The sequence below is a fragment of the Etheostoma spectabile genome, chromosome 6, assembly GCF_008692095.1.
Source record: "Etheostoma spectabile isolate EspeVRDwgs_2016 chromosome 6, UIUC_Espe_1.0, whole genome shotgun sequence".
Classification (NCBI taxonomy): Eukaryota; Metazoa; Chordata; class Actinopteri; order Perciformes; family Percidae; genus Etheostoma; species Etheostoma spectabile.
The window spans coordinates 1,019,002-1,027,049 of record NC_045738.1 but is presented as its reverse complement, the minus strand read 5'-3'; the positions used below and the strand labels follow the sequence as shown (position 1 = coordinate 1,027,049).

At 39.3% G+C, this 8,048-nt stretch overlaps 1 protein-coding gene and 1 long non-coding RNA gene across 4 annotated transcripts in view; both read left to right on the top strand.

The window, feature by feature from the left end:
• LOC116691658 (uncharacterized) overlaps positions 1 to 2,341 on the top strand; it is a 33,496-nt gene extending 31,155 nt beyond the window's left edge. For all 3 annotated transcript variants that reach the window (XR_004332525.1, XR_004332524.1, XR_004332526.1), the window contains one exon: positions 1,461 to 2,341. This is a non-coding gene — a long non-coding RNA (uncharacterized LOC116691658). The remainder of the gene's footprint in view (positions 1 to 1,460) is intronic.
• A 2,776-nt stretch (positions 2,342 to 5,117) lies between these two features.
• Positions 5,118 to 8,048, top strand: part of ctnnb1 (catenin (cadherin-associated protein), beta 1) — a 15,681-nt gene continuing 12,750 nt past the window's right edge. The window contains exon 1 of the mRNA XM_032518884.1: positions 5,118 to 5,308. The gene's annotated coding sequence lies outside the window, so the exon portion shown is untranslated. The remainder of the gene's footprint in view (positions 5,309 to 8,048) is intronic.

Sequence of the window (8,048 nt, the reverse complement as noted above, 5' to 3'; positions counted from 1 at the left end):
TGTTTTGTCTGCCCCTATCTATTGCTCTGTCCTGCCCCTTTCTTTCACAGTTAAAGAAAGGAACCACACCCCTCAGGCCCTGGCCTAGTGTATGCGTGTGTGTGGCGTTTCACTCTCTTGGGATTTTGGGATTTCTACTGCGGTCTCTGTTCTTTAACAATATACTCAACACCAAATACATTTACCTCTGCACATAAGACATTCTATAAAAGGTATATTATGCTTTACATAAAGGTACACAGGGATACACATAAACACAGTATATGTACAAAAATACCTACTCTGGGCTCACACAATACTTTATCCTTTCCTGCTCTTTCTACACATAGCATACACATCCATATAGGAAGTTTAAGGAAAGGCATTCAAAGATAGAGGCATGTGAGTGCACAGATACATACAGTATACTTAAACATATATTAAAGAGCATTGCACACAGTGATAGATGCACACACACACACACACACACACACACACACACACACACACACACGTTTATGTGCGTATGTAAACACACAGAGTTGGCTTTAGTCAAAAAGTATAGACCTTAAATGTGACCTGTGCTTCCCTTGTGAATATTAAACCCCAGGAATAGGAAAACCTCCCTGTTATTAAGTGTTTGCGTGTGTTATTTCTGTTATCCTGGGTTTTGTGTTGTCATGGGCTCCTCCTCTGTGTAGTGAGAGCAGAAGGCACCTACACATACATGCAGTTTCCTCACAAGCATGTAGTAAGCCGGATGAGTGCACACAAGTCAGGATAATTTTGTGTGTGTGTGTGTGTGTGTGTGTGTGTGTGTGTGTGTGTGTGTGTGTGTGTGTGTGTGTGTGTGTGTGTGTGTGTGTGTGTGTGTGTGTGTGTGTGTGTGTGTGTGTGTGTGTGTGTGTGTGTGTGTGTGTGTGTCTATGCGTTTATGCTTATGTGTGCTGGTCTGTATTATAATTTTTAATCTGATTTAGCACATTTATATTTTAAAACTGTAAGACACTTGGAAAACACTGGGTTGGACTATTTATTCAGTCAAGATTAAAACCCTGGCAACGTTTTATTATGATGTTGTCAGACATGCTCCATGGACATATTTCCAAAGACGAAGGCCTCATCTTTCCCCAATGAACAGATACTATTAGCTGATTACTTCCAAAGTGAATTGACCTGCTCGCTGCAAGATGTTGGATAGCAGCCAAATATTAACAGCAAATAATAACAATAATAATAACAATAATTCAATCAGTATGGAGAATACATCTAGAAAGCAATCTTAACATGTCCCGCACCGCAAATTAGCATTTGACAATTTCTTGTATTACTTATGGCTCATTGTATTGTAAACTAAATAAAGACATCTTCATATTGTATTCCCATACAAACACATATGTCATTACAATTACGGTATGTTTTTTTTCTGAAATATGCCGTTTTGATGTCCATAACAATCTGCATTTATCAATAAATTGCAGGTGTAAATACTCGACCAGTGAACCACTCCTGCTGCCATGGTGCAACATGAATCCAGCTGGAAGAACAAGTGCTGCGTGGGCTCCCTAAAGTGCTGCTACACTGGGTCATTGGAGAGCCACAACGTGTTTGGGAACAGAGCAGTCTGTGTTATTTCAGCACAGCCTGAAATAACACAGATGGATGAAGGGCCATTTCACAGGCATTATGGATTAATCTTTGGCAGCATCCCTTCTGGATCAAACAAAATTGGATGTTTAACCTCACGAGCTGAGAGGTCTCTTGTGATAAACCAGGATTGAGAGGATTGAATGTGACCCGCATTGGGTTAAACATCACATACTTGTAAATGTATTTGAGCTAACTCCTGCTGAAAAGATGAAAATCTAGTGTGTACACACCTCCTTCCTTACAGGTGAGTGTAATCCAAACCCTGAAAATGATTTACTTCATAACATTCCAGTAATACATTACTATATACACACAAATAGAAGACATTAATAGGCCTCTGTCATTCACTTGATGTCTAACATAAAATAAAAAGATGTTAAAACTTTTGAGGAAGCCATGCGATCACAGGTGAAAAAGTGACCTTTTCAAATGTATTTATTACTCCACCTTGCTGTTTATATCTACTACACAGCTGCAATCTACCATATCTTCCCTCACTTATTATAAACTAAAAATCACCGCGTTCAGTTTGACAGGAGCACTGATTGATGGGTCTAAACAGGCATGGTGCACTTTTACATTTTACACGCAGAAGTGCATGTAACACGTAAAAGAACAAACAATAAAAAGCAGTATAGGCCTGGAGATGTGATGTGGATATAATACATTCCTTGTAAACACCAATAAAATGGACCATGCAATAGGAATGAAATTACTTGAATGGGATCTGTTTTCTTGTTTCATCAGACACAAACATAAAAACTAATGCTACTTGTCAGTGAGAAACGTTTGCGTCTGCGTGTGCTTGCACAACTTCACAGATTAGGCTTCAGTAGGATTTTTACAGATTAAGGATTTTTAACCCTCTTAACCCACACCCAGTGGTCACAGGGGGATATATGATGACAATCTGGTTATGACTAAAACTTTATTATAACTAAAGTCCAACTCTGTAACCACAGTGTTGCACTAGCTCTTGAAAAACTGTCAATCCCCCACTGTTTCTGTTTAATGGGGACATACATGATGTATTCATTTGTTTAGTTTTTTACTAAAAATGCAGGCATTGTGTGACAGAAATAACATACAGTTTGGTTTAAAAAACAGAGAAATTTACATTTTGAGTAAAAGATGTCTGCATTTCGATGTATGGTGTAAGTTGGGGGGGGGGGGGGGGGGGGGGGGGGTAAATATGCTCTTCTGATTTTTGCACTGATACATAAGGTGGGAAACAATGATCTTGATATATTAATTATAATAACCAGTAATATAAACAACTATATTTTTCAGAATAGTTTTAGAAGCTTTATATTTCTAGAAATGGTTAAGGTTGGGTAAGCTCTATTTCACAGATAGAAATGTATTTTATGAAGAAACTCACAAGAACACTTAATGAGAACGCACTTGTGATCTAGAGAAGGATTACCCTCTAACAAGCATGATTATGTCAGACACTGCATGTTCTCTCTGTTCAGAGATGCAGTTTTCATAATACCATTTTTTTGCACCCACATACATTTCTTTAGGGTTTTATATTACAAATGTATATTGGAATTGTTGGAAACAAAGTGCCTTGCTCAAGGACAATAGTTATTATTGAGAGGAGAAAACTGTATCTTAGATTTATCCAGTCATATTTGAAATACACACTTCTAGTCACAAGACTCAGATGGCCCCTTAACAATTACACTAGCATCCCACTGATGTGTGATATGTATTTTGGAATATAATAATTATCTGTAACCCAAAGTGTGACGTCATCTTGTTTTCTTGAAGGCACTCACTTTGCCATGATCCTGTACCCGTTGGGTCACATCAGCATGCTCTTGTGAAATCACGTGACTGCATGAACTGAGCAATTTGATTTCACAAATCATGGCTATATATTAAACTGACTGACAGCAGTAATTCCCACCGTGGTTTGAAAGCCCTTCAAAATAAAAATCAATCACTCTCAGTTCCCGTAATTTTGCAATGTTTCAATCTAATGACACGGGGTAGACTCATTCTAGGTGATGTGTCACGTACTGTGTATACGGGCTGTGTTGATAATTCCCATATATCATATCCAGGGACTGCTGCATTCCCTGTTTTGAAATTTAGTTTGGCTTTTGGTAACCTATTCCACTTCCATACTGTAAATAATGATTAATGAAATAGTCTGCTAGGCAGATGACAGTTGTCATTGTTAGCTGTAAATTTAAGAGACAGTGTGAAGGTAGGACAATACCTGCTGTCCACCTTTTATAACACAGAGATTAAGGGACCAGACCTGTAATGCATATTTAAATGTCTTATCCACTAAGTTACTTATTATTGAATTAAACAGAAAGTCATCTAAAAAGTAATAGCCACAAGTCTGTGACCTCAGAATAAAGGGGAGATCACACTGTTCACTTGAAGGACCTTGGCTATGGCCATAGATCACAAATAGTTTTAATGACTGAATCTGCTTTTTAATTAGGTCAAAAAATGGTTAATCTAACTCTACATTTATTTGGAAGAAATAATACTTTTAGAGATGCATGCATTGTTTGATCACTTATGTCTATAATAGTGATGAATCAATTCCTTGAAATGTTTCTTTAGTATGTGAGATTTGATCGAACAGCAGCACAGCAGCTGAGTCTATTTCAGTAACCAGCAACTCTCCATGAATCACTGACAATCACTGACTCACAAGGTGCTCCAACCTGCTGAGGGACTCTGCTGGAGGCCTAATCAGACAGTTTTGTTAAGGTAGCTCATGGCCAATAAATTGCTTGCTGAATTTACACATGGGCTACACTAACTGTTTGAATGGCCAATAGCATGGTAAACAAAACAAGCCCGCTCTTGAGACAACTGATATTTGACATACATCCACTGTCTATTAATTGACTGCCAGTTTAATAAAACAAATCTATCACCCTGTTGAGTTTTTGTTGTTTGTGATGTGTTAACTGGTATTTTATTTTCCATAATTTGACTCTTGGCATCACCTAGCTTTTTGAGTTGGTAAATAAATAAATGTATGGAAGCTCAAATGAAACCAAAATATTGTCCCTTGGAAGTCACTTCTCATTACTGTGCTTATAAATGGTTGGGTGGACTATTTTAACTTGTTTTTAATTCTGTGTTGTTGTTTGTTTGTTCTATCTGGGGCAATTGCACACCTGGTGATAGGAACGAATGATGCTCTTTGCATTGAAACTCTCACTGCCTCCTAACCATAGGAAATTAACTTGGTAAGGGAAATCGGATTTCCCTTTTGTAGTCCGCCGGAACTTCATTCAATTGTGTATTCCTACTCGTGCTGGAGACATTGATTTTGACGTGCTCTACTTTATTAAAGGAACTCAAACTCCCAATAAAGACATGTGGTTATTATGGTGGGTAAATATACACGGATATGCGTACGAGTTGGATGAATTAAAGATTTATCAGATTTTTGTTTCTATTTTATTCCAGCGCACGGCAGGATATGTAACCACTGGAGGTGTTCTCCGGTCTATATATATACGCCGCCATCTTACATTTTCCAGTCCCTGTTACGGCCAAGTCATTATTGACTGACTGCGGAGGGAGTGGACGAGGGCTCCCCGTTGACGCTCGCCTTCACAATTTCCTCGACTTTTCCATTTCTTAGTGGTTTTTACTCTCCAGGATCCAAGTGGACGGACTTTCTTTGTTGACAAGGGTAGGCTTCAACATTTAAACTATCGGCTCCACTCAGTTTATCCCTCTTCCTGCCGGGCTTTCCCTCAATGCCAGCAGGAATAGAGACGGTTGTTGTGTGCGGTCCGGCCGGGATGCTGTTGCCGCTGCCGCTGCTAGCGAGCCAGCTGCATTCACAGCAGATATTTGGATATGTCAGCCACCGCCTAATGGAAACATACATATTTTACAGACAATATTTATTGACTTTCTTGTAGCGCAGGGCGGGTGCTGAGCAGCATATACAGTAGTTGACGATAAGCTCGATGTGTCCGATGGATTTATTGCCTTCCAATGTATTAGGAAACGTTATTCGGGATTTGGGAGCAACTTTAACGTTGAACGCGGATGATGTGCCCTCGCTTGTTTGAATAGTTAACGTGAGAGTACGATAGCTAAGGTTAGTTGGCTAACTTAAACAAACGATACTATTAGCTAGCTCACTTATGCTGCTGGCCACATTGCACTATTGTGACTCATGCTTGCTCGACCTTAGTTTCGTCTTTTGGCCAGTTGTACTGCAGCTAACGTTAAGCTGAACAGACACTTAAGGTGGGCTGGAGATACGCGCGTGAAATTCGTTATATTGTGGCCATGTCTATAATTTTACTTGTTAAAACTAAGTTAGGAAACCTAAGTAACGTTAGCCAAGTAACGAAACTGGTGAAGTGGTAACGCAAACATTTCGCCAAAAGTTTAGTTGGAACTTTGAAAAACTGACAACCATTCGAAGCTTTAATGTTATATCGAGCTCATTGCCAACGCAATCGCTACCAACTCGTATTAATGGTTTATATTTAAGTTAATTTTAGGTCAAAGGCCCGTGAGAATGTGTTTTTCACTCGTCCTTTTAAACAAAGACCGACAAATTCCTTCCAGCCGTTGTGCTTTGGGAGGAAGACGAGGAGGAGCCAGAGTGTGAAATTTGAGTCAGTGGTGTTGGGAAGTCGAGAGCAGCTGTGGGGGTAAGGGGTTGCCGCACACCATTATTTGGATAGTTGGCAAATGTTACTGTTATATTAAATGTCATATTGGGTGTTACCCGCAGGGTCCCTTTGCACAGCCAGATGTTTGTTTGGCTGTTGGAGAGGGACAGGCGGGCGACTGTTACGTGAAAAAGTTGGATGCCATTCTGCGATACTATTAAATAAAAATTAGAAAACCAAAACAAGCGATATGACGGCTTCGGTTGAAAATGCTGTCATATGTGGTTCAGCTGCACAAAACGACGTAGTGTTGGTGTTTTTATACGTCATTGGTTATGTTTTGTTGGAAAGAATGATGAAGAGATTAAACGGTGGGTGGAGGATGTTGACATCTCATCCAGCGGCCCCAAAATTGCTTGAGTCACAGACTCCCTGCAACTAAGTGGTTTATTTAAAATAACACCGTTACTAAACTAATACAGCCAGTCTCCGACGGTTTCATTTCCCAGAATTACTGCATTGTCTTTGGTTTGTTTTTACATGGGTTACATATTTAGTTTGTCTTTCTGTGGTCCCCTATCAGATTACACAATGGAACAAAAAAAACTTGCAAACCCGTCATCTCAGCACAAATGTCTTGTGTGAAATAACATTTGTACAACGGAAGCGTGAGTGTAGGTTACATCCGAGACCTGTAGTGGTGTGTTCGGAGGTTATCCACTACCTAATACTGTACAGTTTCTCTCGAATGGCCCACCTATATGCCCGCGTTCATATGGAAATGTGTATGCAACTTGTAGGTCTGAGGCAGATTTTTTTTTAAATGTAGGGACTTGTATGACAATAGTGGTGTTTATTTAGATTTTAGAAATATATTTCTGATTTAAAAAAGAAATCACCCTAAGAAGTGGCCTGCCTGTCCCTCGCGAAGAGGCAAATTGAGGATTATTGACTTTAATGACCATTTAGTTTAACATTAATTGGCGATAAATTATTCCGAGCAATTTCATTTTTATGCTTTTGTTTTTGGCCTCTTCAACCTATACCCACCCCCCTTTTTAAATATATTAGTAATTATTAAGCTGAACAAAGGAAAAGTAATCATGTGGAAGTTGCTTGGATGGTTCCTGGAGCTCCTGTTTCTCCATTGGCATCCATCATTTTGCAGTTGGAATGGCCCAAACACTGCAGCGGCTGCAGGCATTGAGCTCATTGTATTGTTGGCAGCCAGCAGTGAGTGCTGCTGACCCTGCACATTACATGGCTAACACTGAAGCCCGTGGCAGCTCCTGTCTCTCTGCTTGTGCCGATAATGCAGCCTATTTGGGTCATTAACTCATATGGATGTTTTGAACTCAGTGTTTTTTTTTTTCACTTGAGAGGAAATGGACTGTGCTGAAGTTTAGATGGCTTTACCTCTTTGAAGTCCCGTTCTCAAAAAAAATCTTTAACCCAAGTACAGTGCATTTCCACTGACAAATTAATTTTGTATAAGTTATTTAAATGCCACAGCATGCTAGGAAGATGCTGTAAAATTGAGTCGCAAATGTCTGCAGGCCAAAAGGTTGAAATGCAATTTTAGAGGAAGTGTGTTTCAAACTGATGTGTTTTTAAAGTGGTAATCTGAGCTCTCTTCTTTACACAAGATAAACCTTGAGGCTCACCTGAACTGTAGCAGCATGGCTCAAATATTCTGACAAAATGTTTTTTTTATGGCAAGAAAATTGGATTGTAGAGTTTAGATGTGCCTATCTGCTTTGAATTCCAGCTATGAATAAATATGTGATTACTTTTTTT